This window comes from Zingiber officinale, chromosome 1A (assembly GCF_018446385.1).
Source record: "Zingiber officinale cultivar Zhangliang chromosome 1A, Zo_v1.1, whole genome shotgun sequence".
Lineage (NCBI taxonomy): Eukaryota > Viridiplantae > Streptophyta > Magnoliopsida > Zingiberales > Zingiberaceae > Zingiber > Zingiber officinale.
Window position 1 is genome coordinate 188,377,965 of NC_055987.1, and position 15,295 is coordinate 188,393,259.

A 15,295-nucleotide genomic window follows, 5' to 3' on the forward strand; every position below is an offset into this window, starting at 1 on the left:
TTTAACTGTTGATGGAGACACGCATTTAAGGTCGCCGCTCCGACCGTTGATGTAAACATGATGTAGCCCTAGGTTTAAGGTTGTCGCTTGACCGTTGGTGGAGACACATTTCAAAAAAGGCCTTTGCTTTTCATTCATATTTTGCCCTGTGTTCGAGAGACATACAAAAAATACATGAATTCACTCGCACACCTCTTATCCGTCCCTGTAGGGGTGGAGATGATTCACGCTCTACAGTCGTTCTGCCTTCTGTTCAAGTTCTCGATCGACCGTAATTAATATGGTAGCCTCCATTCGGCTTGGATGATTCTAGACTTTAGGTTCTTCGTAGACCAACCCTCGAAGCTTTCTGGTGACGACGCTCACCTCCAAGCACGGATTCTTCCGAGCGCTTCTTGCTTTGGTCTTGACCATCTCGACTAGCATCACCGAACGACCAGTTGATCACCTCTGACTTCACCCACACGGTCATCCACCGAGAACTTGATCTTTTGGAAGTATGTAGACACCACTGCTCGGAATTCGTTGAGGGTCGGTCGACCCAGGATGACGTTGTAGGCCGATTGTACGTCCACCACGATGAAGTTTGTGGTCCTGGTTCTCTTCAATGGTTTTTCTCTAAGCGAGATGGCCAATCGGGCCTGTCCAAGAGGTAGTGCCTCGTTGCCCATGAAGTCGTAAAGTGGGGTCGTCATGGGCAGCAACTCACTTCGATCACTTTATAATTGATCGAACGACTTCTTGAAGATGATGCTCACAGAACTCCTTGTATCAACAAAAGTCCGATGAATAGTGTAGTTAGTGATTACCACTCGGATGATCAGCGCGTCATCGTGAGGGATCTCCACTTCCTCCAAGTCGCTAGGGCCGAAGCTGATCTCAGGCCCTTCGGCCCTCTCCCTGCTACATCTCACCGTGTGGATCTCCAACCGTCGAGCGTATGACTTCCTGGCTCGGTTGGAGTCGCCGCCGGTTGGTCCTCCGGTGATCATACCTATTTCTCCTCAGGATGGGTTGCTCTTGTTTTCTTTTTCCCGAGCGGATGGTCTATTTCGCTCGACTAAGTCTTGGGAGGGATCAATGTCATCCCTCTGTTGATGTTGATGGTGCTGCTCGGGCGCCCTTCTATCATCTTCCCGCCGCCCAGCAGATCAATGTCTTTGTCACCGATCGAGAGAAGGAGATTGGCGGTGGTATCCTCTTGGAGCCGGTCGCCTGACGATCAATGTTAGATCGTGGCAATCATGCATGTATTAGGTCAGCGACTGGTGAAAGGAGCAGAACATGGGCATCCATACATTGCCTTTTGTTGTTTTCGGTTGACCGGACGCCATATGTTGTACGACATGTGTCCTTGTCTCTTGGTGTGGCCACGCTCCTTCAGCCCTCGACCCCTTGGGTGGTTGATGGTTGCTTGCCAGTCGGCGCTCGGTTGGTACCGAATGTTCAGTTGGCGCCTCCTTTCTTTTGGCTACCTGTGCTTCTTCCATATTGATATATTCGTTAGCCTTTTTGAGCATGTAGTCGAAGTCCCTGGGTGACTTCCTGATGAGCAACCGGAAAAATCTCCCTCGATGAGCCCCTGGGTGAAGGTGTTCATCATGGTCTCGGATGAGACTGAGGGGATGTCCATGGCGACTTGGTTGAATCACTGGATGCACGCTTGGAGCGCTTCCTTGGACCCTTACTTTAGGGAGAAGAGGCTGATGCTCGTCTTCTGGTAGCGTCGGCTGCTAGCGAAGTGATACTGGAATGCGGCTTGGAAATCCTTGAAACTTCATATTGAGCCGTCTGACAATCTTCTGAACCAGTGCTACGCCGATCCGGAGAGAGTCGTGAGGAAGACATGACACTTCACTCTGTCCGTATATTAGTGCAGCGTGGCTTCGTTATCGAATCGATTTAGATGATCATCTGGGTCGGTCGACCCATTGTATGTCCCGATCGCCAGCAGGGTGTAGTGTCAGGGTAGAGGTTTTCGTAAGATCTCCTCTGAGAACTGCCGGTTGATCCGTTTGGGAGACGTGTTATTTCAGGGCACTTTGCCTTTCCGTGCATCTCGAACGGGAGCATCATTTGAAGATGATCCCGGCTCCTAATGTGCTTGGGCTATCTTTGAGGGGGTTTGGAACAAATCTCGATGGAAGGGGATCGACGCGGGCGGTGCTTCCCCTTGTGTGCCGACCATCCTTTTGTTCTTCCCCTATACGAAGAGTTGCTCTGCTCGGTCTTCTTGCCCCGCTCGCCTATCGACTCCCAGGTTGCAGGCAATTTCGAATTCAATGAATCACCATTTCATTTATTCGAATTGACTCAATGAGTCTAGTTTGAATTGAACTTAATCCAACAATTAGATCCATTTGAGTCTTACTCAATAAGTCCAATTCGGATTAGACTTAATCCAATGAACCCATCTCCATATTTACTTGTTCTTTGTGTGTGACCCAATAAGTTCTCGTTGTTGGAACCCCAAGGTTGTTTTGGTATGATCAACAAGTTAAGTTAGGTCCTGCGTTGTTTCTAACCTTGTGTCTAAGTGTGCAGGAGCTTAGGAGCACAGGTACTCGAGCGGAAGACGCAGCTAGCGAGAAGGACGACACACTGTACGCCCGAGGGACGAGGTGCTGCGGAAGAGTACACCGGCGGACGAGAAGGAAGTGCGCGCGGTGGTTCCGAGGTACGAAAGCCGGAGCAGAAGATTGCTCGAGGAGCAAGAGACGCAGCTAGCGCGAAGGTCGGCACGGGGTGCGACCGAGGGACGAAGTCTGCGGATGAGTACGCTGGTGGACGAGAAGGGACACGCGACAATTCTGAGGGACGAGAAGCCGGAGGGAAGCACGCTCGAGAAGACTGGAAAATGGGTTCGGGTGAGCCCTATTCCGGATGTCAGAGATTACCCAAGCAAGCGGAGCCGGAGTAGAAAGACCCGGACCAGAGGCGAGCTGAACCGGAGAAGAGAGCACGGACCAAAAGTCAACAGGGTTGACTTTTGCCCGGCGCCGGAATCGTCCGGGCGCCGAGCCGTCCGGCGCCGAATCGTCCGGTGCCCTGAATCGATTTTCCCTGGATCGAGCTGACTGATCCAACCGCTGGGGATAAATTTTATCCTCTGTGCCTGAACCTTCCAGCGCTTCCACCAAGGCTATAAATATAGCCTTGGTCCAGAAGCTTTTCAACGATCACGATCATTCTATTTCCAAGCACTTGTATGCTTTAGTTGTAGTTAAGCTTCTGTTTTCTGTGCCTAAACGCTGTAAGAGGCTTCTCTGTCTGAAGGAGTTTTTGAGCTTAATCTTCCTTGGATTAACAACCACATCGGTTGTAACCAAGTAAACATCTGGTGCCTCGTCTTTTCCTTTATGCTTTTATTTATCTGCTTAATTCATTTTACAAGTGTTAGCTTAATTGTTCGAGGAAGGGTTGTTTGTTTTTAATTGACAGGTTATTTACCAACCCCTCTAGCCGACCCAACGGTCCTACAAGTGGTATCAGAGTCGAGACGCCTCAGAAGGACTAACCGCCATCTGAAGCAACAATGGCCGGAGAGACTACCCACCAACATTCGAGGGGGAGCTTTCTTCATGAAAGCAACAAATGAAGGTATTTCTTAACTCTGATATTGGTATTTCTCTAATAATGAAAACAGGTTATGAAGCACCGAAAGACACGAACGGAGAGAAAATCGGCATACGCCTCTGGAACGAGAAGCAACGTGAAGAGTCCATGGCGAATGCTCGGGCAGAGTTTCACATTCTAAGCGCAATACCAACTAAAGATTTCGACAGAGTCGGAGAGTACAAAAGCGCGAAAGAACTTTGGGAAAAGTTCTTAATGCTCTACGAAGAACCGGTTGAAGTCGTCTCCTCAATAGACATCGAGCCGTCATCAGAAGAATCCGAGACGGAAGAAATTACCAAGACAACCCCAACAGCCGAAGTACATCCCGAGATCGATGAAGGGGGAGAATCTTCGGAAGAAATTAATTCAACAGGGAGAGAACCAACGGCCGAGGAGGTAAGTAAGGTATGACCTCTACCCTCTGAACAACTGGTTCAATTAATCAAATTACCTAAAGATTTTTGGGAACCAAAATTTGAATTATCGAAAGAACTTTTCGGATTAGAAAATCTTCGGTCGAATAATTGTTGCAAATTACAAAATATTTTTACGAAAGAATTATGCAACTTAGAAATATTATCGAAAACTTTTTCCGGATCTAAAAATTTCGAATTACAAATTACTTTACCGAAAAAGTTTTGTGAATTAGAAATTGATTCATCAAACAAAATTTTCAGATTAAGAAATCTATTATTAATAGATTCCTGCAAACTCTTATTGTTAAAAAATTCTTACAAATTACAAAATATTCCTTCAAACGAATTTTGCACATTGCCGAAAGAATTTTTTATATTGTCGAAAAAATTTATCAAGTTAAAATCTATGCCATCTGAATATTTCTATGAAATTGAAATTCAAAAAATAGAAATTAACATGATACAAATTTTTACATGTTTAATACTTGCGGTTTTAAATCTGAAAAAAAATTGATTTAAGAAATTATGATAAGTTAAAATGGAAATTTAAAACTTTCTGATAAATAGAATTAAGAACTAAATAAATAAATAAATGTATAGAAATTTTTTAAATGTTTAAATTTTCTTGCATAAAAGTCTTTTTGGGCTTAGAAAGTTTTTTTTAACTTAGAAACTTTTTAAAAAGCTATTGTTGACTTAGAAATATTTTAACAGATAACTTTTCAAAATTTTCTAAGTCTTTAAACCCTTAGAATTTTAAACCCCATTTTATTGTGATCAAAGGGGGAGAAGGAAAGTATAAGTCTAGGGGGAGGTACAAATTGAAAATTAAAATTTTTTCGAAATTTAATTTTTTCTATCTTGTTGCACATTATTGCAATAAATTGTTTAATTTCATATCTATTTTTGACCCTAGCTTAACTTGGGTTGATCACACCAAAAAGGGGGAGATTGTTGGAACCCCAAGGTTGTTTTGGTGTGATCAACAAGTTAAGTTAGGTCCTGCGTTGTTTCTAACCTTGTGTCTAAGTGTGCAGGAGCTTAGGAGCACAGTACTCGACGGAAGACGCAGTAGCGAGAAGGATGACACGCAGACGTCCGAGGGACGAGGTGTCATGGAAGAGTACACCAATGGACGAGAAGGAAGTGCGCGCGGTGGTTCCGAGGCACGAAGCCGGAGTGGAAGATTGCTCAGTGAGCAAGAGACGCAGCTTAGCCAAGGCTCGACAGTGGTGCCACCGAGGGACTAAGTCCATGGATGAGTATGCCGGTGGACGAGAAGGGACACACTGCACCGAGGGACGAGAAGCCGAGGGAAGCACGCCGAGAAGACCGGAAGATGGGTTCTGGTGAGCCCTATTCCGGATGCCGAGATCACCCAAGCAAGCTGAGCCGAGCAGAAAGACCCGGACTGAGGCGAGCTGAACCGAGAAGAGAGCACGACCAAAAGTCAGTGGTTGACTTTTGGCCCGGCGCCGAATCGATTTTTTCCATGGATCGAGCTGACTGATCCAACCGCTGGGGATAAATTTTATCCTCTGTATGCCGGAACCCTTCCAGCGCTTCCACCAAGGCTATAAATATAGCCTTGGTCCAGAAGCTTTTCAACGATCACGATCATTCTATTTCCAAGCACTTGTATGCTTTAGTTGTAGTTAAGCTTCTGTTTTCTGTGCCTAAACGCTGTAAGAGGCTTCTCTGCCTGAAGGAGTTTTTGAGCTTAATCTTCCTTGGATTAACAACCACATCGGTTGTAACCAAGTAAACATCTGGTGCCTCATCTTTTCCTTTATGCTTTTATTTATCTGCTTAATTCATTTTACAAGTGTTAGCTTAATTGTTCGAGGAAGGGTTGTTTGTTTTTAATTGACAGGTTATTTACCAACCTCTCTAGCCGGCCCAACGGTCCTACACTCGTAACGTCGGTAATGTACCCAAATTAACATTTAGATATATAAGCAATGAGTGACATCTAGCAAGACATCATTGCTACCCAAGTGACGAGAAAGTCGAGATCCGACCTAACTTGTCCATGGCTATTAATTTGTATGACTTGGTCCCTCTATCCATGATATCTAGATTGATCAATGAGACATAGACCATGTCATCCTCTTATCAACCTTTGTGTTTCTTGATCTCTAAGTAGACACACTCAATCAAATAAGTGCAATATCTCATATTGACTCAAATTTGTGCATGACCATGCTTTCTTGTGTCCTACTAATCAAGGGGTCCACAGATATCGCTTCTGTCATATGAAAGGGATATATCCCATCTACATCACTCACATCCCTCCGCATAATTCATTGCATACCCAGTGATCGACTTTATTGTCCACCTTGTTATAGATGACGTTTGCCGATACCAAAGTATATGACTCCTTATGTAGAGAACCGTAGTGACCAAGTCTAAGGACTATTCATACTAATAGCCACATAAGAATATTTATGACACTCATATAACGATCCATGAAACATTCTCATGGCGGGTCATTCAGTATATATTATCTAATATATATCCATGTGTCAACCTGATATCTCATATCCATGACTTGTGAGATTAAGTCATCTGTTGACGTATATGCTAGTCTCAACACATTAATATTGTCCTTGTATATTAATACTTGACTAGTAATAGTTAAGATTAGTGTTCTATGTATATCTACAATTCATCTCTAATACATGCTAGTCTCAACACATTAATATCTCACTATCAATTCAACCAACCTACTATCCAAGGATATTATTATACTTATTCAATCGGCACTGAATTGAAACAAATATAATAACCAACTTTATCTTTTATTAATAATGAAATATAATACAACAAGAACCCTTTATAATCATCTCATAATTGGTACTAGAGCTAATACTAACACTATCAAGATGTGCTATAATATTATGCAAAAATTCAACTAATATGCGGTCCTAGTTTTCTAAAAATTAAGCTCATATTAAGCTTAATTTGAATCAAACTAGATCCGTGGTAGTGTAAACTATCACCATTAAGCTGTGATATTGATTTTTAAAAATCCGTATTATAATAGTTATTGCAAGAATGAAACAAAAGAGAAGAGAGAAAAGGAAAGACGATAAAAAAGAGAAGTTAGACAGAAAAAAAAAAACTCGGAGATTTATCAGAAGGGTTAAAATGAAGAGTGTGCCTTTTGAGCATTTTCAAAACTTGGGCGCCTTTAAGGCAATTCCCAACTTTGGGTGCGGGTAATTTTGTCCCCAAAAAAACTCTTTCGAAGGTTTCTTATTTGCTATAACCTCAAAATCCTCTTATATATAGATAGAACTTATTTGAGATATGTCTATATCATTCACTCACAAATCTTAGAAATAATTATGTACTAATTATAAAATATCATTTATTTAAAAAATAAACGAAGCAATTTGGACAATTAATAAATAAAATTTAAAGCATATAAAATTTAAAATGTTTTCTTTACTAAAATGCACATCGATTATCTATTAAATGAAAGGCATTTTAATTAACTTTTTATTAATACGACGAGTTAACTGTAACTGAAGAATAATATAGATTTTATTTTTTTACCAAAAATAAAAATTGATATATTTAAACGAAGGCAGGTACCATAATGTTAAAACTTTCTAATACAACATCTGTACAAACTTTACAAAAAACATAAAATAAAGATAATGTAATGATGTGCTCCACATCTTATACGATTATTTATTAAATGAAAGTTGTCCCAGGGCGTAGTACAACTGGGTACATGATTTCGTGGTCGAGAGATCCAGAGTTCGATCCTCGGAGTGTCATTGTCTGGGGTTAGCTGTGTACCTGTATTTACCTCCCTCCATATCTATGGGACTGATTCTAAGAGGGTCGTTGATGTGACGATTCCACATATATTAAATGAAAGTTGCCCACGGACTTTGATGTAGACGAGTAGAGGATTCATATTCTCATTTAGATACACATAATTTAATCTTCTAAATTTATAGATTTTTGTTTAAATAGGATGAGCCACCAATGGAATACTAGACTTCTTGATGATCCGTTGTGAATACTTTTTGATTTCTCTAAAGTAAGGGGAAAAATTTTATATGATTAGACTGGCCACCCAAGCTGGCCGGGTTTAAAATATATTAATTGAAAGGTATTTTAATTAATTTTTTTATTTTATATGATGAGATTTACTGTAACTAAAGAATAACATAGATTTTATTTTATTTTTACCAAAAATAAAAATTACAATAATTAAACAGAGGCGGTACATACTGTTAAAATTTTCTAATAAAACATGTGTACAAATTTAAAAAATATATATATACAATTTTGATATCATGTATATCTTTATATGGACGACCATAGACGACAACATATGTGGGTTGATGATGCGACATAAACTTGATTTTTTTTTTTTATGTTCACTCTCCCTTAGCACAGGTTTATTTTTATTCTTTCTCTTCTTTCGCTTCCCTCTCTTCCTTAAAATGAAAGCTCCAAACCCTCTTCGTCGCTCATCTGCTCCTCTCTTCCTCTGCTTCCAACCCTAGTTGTAGGTCATCTTGTTCAACTCTCAGCTTATGCTAAGTGAGTTAGGATTTTTTTCTCACAACTATACCGGTCATCTATATATCTCCTCTCCCTTTTCTACTCGTGTTTTAGAATCCATGTTCTATATCGACCTTATGAACTCCAATTACCGGTTTTTAGGGTTCCAACATAAATGTTGACATGATTTACTTTCAAAACCAACACCAACATGGTACTGGTTTTTCAAAATCAATACCAACTTGGTGCTGGCAACGTGGTCACCAAGTTGGTGATGGTTTTGAAAGACCAACACCACATTGGTGTTGCTCTTTCAAAACCAGAACCAACTTGGTGCTTGCAATGTGATGCTAGTTTTGAAAGAAAACCACTAATGTGATACTGGTTTTGAAAGACCAATAACATGTTGGTGCTGATTTTGAAAGAAAACCATATCAACGTTTGTGTTGAAACCCTAAAATCTAGCAATTGGAGTTCATAAGGTCGATATGGAATGTGAATTCTGAAACATGAGTAGAAAAAGTAGAGGAGCGAGATGACTAGTATAGTTGTGAGTGAAAATCCTAATTCACTTGGTGCAAGCTGAGAGTTAAACATGATAACCTGTATCTAGGGTTGGAAGTGGAGGAACAGAGGAGCGGATGAGTGGCGAAGAGGGTTTAGGGTTTTCGTTTTAGGGAAGAGAGGGAAGCGAAGGAATATAAAGTAAAAATTGCAAGTCCTTTGTGGCCTATAAGAGGAGGGTGAATTGCTTGAAAATAAAAGCGAACCTTTCTTGCACTTTATAGCTTGATTAAAATAACCCTTTCTTGCACTTTATAGCTTGATTAAAATAATACTCGTACAAAAAAGAATTAACAAACTAATTCAAAGAGAGAGGCACAGAGATGTTTACTTGGTTTGCAATCAAGGAGTTGCTAATCCAAGACATTGACAGCTCACTATCAAAATCTCCTTCAGGCGAGAAGCCTTTTACAACGTTCGCAACTCATATAGTAGAAGAACATATAAAGAAATCATTTACAAGTGTTGTTGTTCAACTACTGAAATTATGGTTGTATTTATAGCGCTGATCCGGGTGCTTGCAAGGGTTTTAGGCGCCTAGAAGGGTTCCGGGCGCTTGGGGTTGGATAAAATTTTATCCACGACACAATGGATTGCGACAGCTCGACAAAAGATAAACTTTATGGTCCGAGCTCCCGAACCGAGCTAAACCAGCCCCAGCCAGGGCACGAGCCCGGGGCGACCTGGCTGGCCCCGAGGGTCCCGGCGCCCAGACCAAAGTCAATAGCCATATTGACTTTTTAGTCTGGGCTCTCACTCCTGCTCAGCTTGATTGGGTGATTTTGGCCATCTGGAATAGGACTCACCCTGTTGGTGCAGGTTGCACTAATAATCTGGTTTTGATGTATGCCAAATATGTTAAAGTTAGATGTGATGTTTGTCTACCCGTTCTACCAAGTGTGCAGGAGTTGACTGGTCTGAAGGACCTGACACCATGCGGAAATCCAGTTAGGTCTGCCGGATCTGATAGCTGGTGCGAAGTCCAGATAAGTCTGCGGGGCTCGATATCTGGTGGAAAGTCCGGTTGGGTCAATGGGACCTGACAACCGACCGAACTCCAGTTGGGTCTGCGGACCTGACAACTGACAGGAAGACTTGGTGTTGACGTTCCGCAAGTGTACGGAAATGTCATAAGTAATAATAAAGATATCGTATCCACAGGGACTGGAATAGCCACTAAAGATGTCTCAACACGAGTTAGCTAAACAACTAATTAATTGATTCACAAAAACAAAGTGTACTATGAAAGGTAAAGATAGAAATAAAAGAATAAGAATCAAGAATAAGAGCAATGATAATGAATGTTCTAGGAGTTTTGGTTTCTTTGTAAAGTTGTTCAATGTAAATGATCTACCGAACCTTATTCCTCAATTGGCTATCATTTGTAGAGAGTTGCCGGTTTTCTCTTGTAATAGACAACTGGCCTAGGACTAAATCTATACCTAAATGTGATCAAATAGAAATGGATCTATGTTGTCCTTACACGGGCTTGTCTGTCACGTGCGCCCATCGGATAATCAACATAGGAATTCATCACTCATCAACCGCATCGAGATACAAAGATTAATACAAATTATCCATCCTACCTCCTCGAATGACCCTATTTCACCTTCAAGATCATCCCTCAAACGTCCTTACACGGGCATGTTCCTGTCACGAACGTCCCTCGGAAAATCGAATGAGAAACAATCCATACGAGATCCACAAGATATTCAAACATTCAATCAAGCATGATAATTAGGCACAATCATAACAATTCATACAAGATCAAATTGATACAAATAGGGCAAAATCATAGAAATACGAAATTGACAAATCCACAAGAGTTTTATATCAAATCATCCTTACAATTACTCCCTCCATCCTAGAACAAAGAAATCTACTCCATGAAATGAGGAAAGAAATCCGAAGAGAAGGGAATTACAAGCATTCTTGATCCCAAATCCAAGAAAAGGAAGGAAGAAAACTTATCTACGATGAAGAACTGTCTCCGGATCCAATCCACAATCTTGGAGTCGAAACGTTGAAAATCTCCCCTTGAATCACTGCAAAATCCCTCCAAGATGAAGAAGAATCACCCCAAATCTTGATTCCCCCCAAAAGGGAGAAGATCCCCTTCAAATCTTGAAGAAGGTCTTATATAGAAAGGGGGGGGGGGTGTTTGGGCGCCACACGACCCCGAGACACGGCCGTGTGAAGCTCACACGGCCTGGCTCACTCCCCTTACTGCCTATCTCACACAGTCGTGTGGTGTACACGGTCGGGCATGCATTTGCCACTGCTCCCCTTGCACGACCATGTAGATCTACACGGTCCGCATTACCTCCAGCTCTGGAACTCCTGCACGGCCATGTGACGCACACAGCCAAGGCATTCTTGGGCTCTGGAAATGTTGTACGGTCGTATAGATTTACACGGCCGTGTATAGCTTCAGTTCTGGATGGCTTGCAAAGCCGTGTGGTGCACACGGCCACGAACCTTCTGTTGGGGTTGCAAGGTTGCAAGCATAGTCCCATATTGGAAACACATGGGAAAGATCATGGGTTTATAAGAGAAAAGATATCTCCATTGGCATGAGGCCTTTTGGGTAGAGCCCAAGAGCAAAGCCATGAGGGTCTAGGCCCAAAGTGGACAATATCATGCTATTGTGGAGATATCTAAATTTTTTTCGATCTTACAATTGGTATCAGAGCCCGGACTGCCAGAAGGTTTAACCGCCGACTGTGCACAAGAGCTATGGTCTGATTGAGCCATGTGGGTACAATATTGACCTCGAACAAAGAAAGTGGGGGCTCCTATGTTCGGATCAAGAGGACCAGACACCATGCAGGAAGTCCTAGTTGCGACTAGGCAAGGAAGTCCTAGTAGGTCAGGTGGACCGAGGGGCAGGAAGACCTGGTGGGTCGAGGATCGGACGTGGGAAGCCTATGGTCCTTTGTTTGGAACCCCAAAGTTGTTTTGGTGTGATCAACAAGTTAAGTTAGGTCCTGTGTGTTTCTAACCTTGTGTCTAAGTATGCAGGAGCTTAGGAACACAGGTAGTCGAGCGGAAGACGCAGCTAGTGAGAAAGACGACAGTCCGAGGGACGAGGTGCTGCGGAAGAGTACACCGGCGGACGAGAAGGAAGTGCGCGCGGTAGTTCCGAGGTACGAAAGCCGGAGCGGAAGATTACTCGGGGAGCAAGAGACGCAGCTAGCACGAAGGTCGGCATGGGGTGCGACCGAGGGACGAAGTCTGCGGATGAGTACGCTGGTGGACGAGAAGGGACACGCGGCAATTCCGAGGGACGAGAAGCCGGAGGGAAGCATGCTCGAGAAGACTGGAAGATGGGTTCGGGTGAGCCCTATTCCGGATGTCGAGAAACAAGCGCGAGGGAGAGAACCCGGAGGGAAGCCAGCCAGAGGAGACCGAAAGTTGGGTTCGGGTTGCCTTTTCCGGTGCCCGAGATCGCCCAGGCGAGCGGACCGGAGTTGGAGACCCGAACCGAGGTGAAAAAAGTCAATCGAGTTGACTTCGATCCGAACCGCTGGGAATTTTATCCCAGGGCGCCCGGAACCCTTCCAGGCGCCCCGACCAAGGCTATAAATATAGCCTTGGTCCAGAAGCTTTTCATTAATTTAGAACTCACGCATTTCTTTCAAACACTTGTACGCTTTCTGTAGTTAGCTTCTGTTGTGTGCTTCAACTTTGTAAGAGGCTTCTCCGCCTGAAGGAGAAATTCTAGTGCGATCATTTTTCTTGGATTAACAACCTCCCCGGTTGTAACCAAGTCAAAACCTGGTGCCTCGTTTTCTGTTCTGATCTTAGTTTATTGCTTTGATTATTTTACAAGTGTCATTTTAAGAGTTCGAGAAGGGTTGGTTTGTGTTTTGATTTTTGCAGGGTTATTCAACCCCCCCTTCTAGCCGGCCTAACGATCCTACAAGTGGTATCAGAGCCGAGGCGCTTCAGGAGGACTAACCGCCGAACGAAGCAACGTCATGGCCGGACCAAGCATCCATCCGCCGAAATACGAAGGGGACTTCTCTACGTGGAAAAAACTGATGCAGGTATTTCTTACAACAGATATTGAACTATTTTTAACAATGAAATTTGGCTTTGAAGCTCCAAAGGACAAGGAAATAGATAAATGGACAAAAAAGGAGCAGGCTGACTTCGTGGCGAACGGTAAAGCAGAGTACCATCTGCTAAGCATTCTTCCGCCTCAAGAAGTCAACAGGATCGGTAAATACAACTCCGCAAAGGAACTTTGGGAGAAGTTCCTCGAGCTGCACGAAGGTACATCCGAAGCCAAACTCGCTAGACGAGATCTGCTTCGCAATCAGCTCACTAGCCTGCGACTTGGGGAAGACGAGACAGTCGCACATCTGCACTCCAGAATAAAAGAAATCATCACCGGACTCACGAATCTCGGAGAAAAGGTAAGTAACCGAGATTCGCTCAGGTACGCCTTAAATTCATTTCCAAGAAATTCAAAATGGGCATCACTAGTAGATGCTTTTTACATTTCGAAGGACTTAGAAAAAATTTCATTAGAAGAATTTTTTTCAACATTTGAAGTGCATGAGACAAGATGTGCAGGAATGAAGGAGCCCAAGAACAACGTCGCCCTCAAAGCTTCGAGAGACGAACCTGAGTCGGAATCTTCTCTCGACGACGAGGAAATGGTAATGATGGTAAGAAGATTCAAGAAACTTTGTAAATCCAGATCTACTAACCATCCGCAGGGGAAGAAGAAAAGGACGATCCGCTGCTACCATTGCGACGAAGAAGGGCACGTCAAGGACAATTGCCCCAAGCTGAAGAGCAAGAACAAGGAAAAGGGTAAGAAGCATATCCAAAAGCGAAAAGCCCTAAAGGCGACATGGGATGATACGTCGTCGGAGTCGGAAGTCGAGGCATTCTCCGGACTTGCTCTAATGGCAAGTCATCAAAACGACGACTACGAGTCAAGCTCTTCCGAAATGAGCATCGAGAGCATCGATGAAGGGGGAGCGTCGTCAGAAGAAAGCAGGAGTTCAGGGGGAGACACGGAAAACGAACTCGATAAGGTAAGTCAGGTACGTTCTCTTCCTCCCGATAAACTTTATAAATTTGTTAAGTTATTAACTAAAGACTGCTGTAAATTAGAAAAAGAAATAAAAAAATTTAAAAATAATTTTAGCTAAGTCTTGCCCTCTAGAAGAATTAGATAAATCAAAATTGGAAAATGAAAAATTGAAACTTGAAAATAATGACTTGAAAATTCAAGTAGATAATTTGAAAAACCATGCATGTTCATTTAAAACCAATGGTAGAAGATTTAATAATTTAAATTGGTACTTTAAATATCACCCTGGACAAATTAGGAACATTTCAAGAAAATATATTCCTAAAAATGTTTTAGTTAATCCAGTAGGTTGGAACCTATATTGGGTTCCTAAATCATGCTTAAACTGAATTTTAAAATTAAAATTAGCGCTTTAAGTGAGAAAATTAAACAAAGAATTTCTTTATGAGGCTTTGTCAAGGAAGTGGTTGTTGCTCCAATAACCAAGAAGGCCTCGTGCCTCGCCACGACCTGGAAGCTAAAATATTGAAATAAATGTTTAATTAACTTACTAATGAAGCATTAATACAAGAATTAATTAGTGCTTTAAAAAGGGTTATTCAAAACATTTTATTTCAATTTAGAAATTTACTTACTTAGAAATTTTTAATTGCCTAGTCATTTATTTCAATTTAGAAATTTACTTACTTAGAAATTTTTAATTGCCTAGTCATTTATGTGCTTAAAAATTCTCAAAAATCATTCTTTCTTAAGTTAAAAGATTTTCTGAAATTAGAAATTTATGCTCAAATTACTTAGAAATTTTTTTTTAAGTTAGAAATATTTTTTTTAAAAAAATATTGACTTAGATTGTTTCTCTTGGAACCCCATTTTTTTTGTGATCAAAGGGGGAGAAGGGAAAGTATAAGTCTAGGAGGAAGTAGATAGATTTAATTTTTTGTCTATTTTTTTTACTGAGGTAGATAGAGTTTTTTTTTTCTATCTTTTTGTACTTAAATTATAAATTAAGTTAAGTTACTTAATTTTATTTAAAGTCTATTTTACCCTATCTTAACTTGGGTTGATCACACCAAAAAGGGGGAGATTGTTGGAACCCCAAGGTTGTTTTGGTGTGATCAAC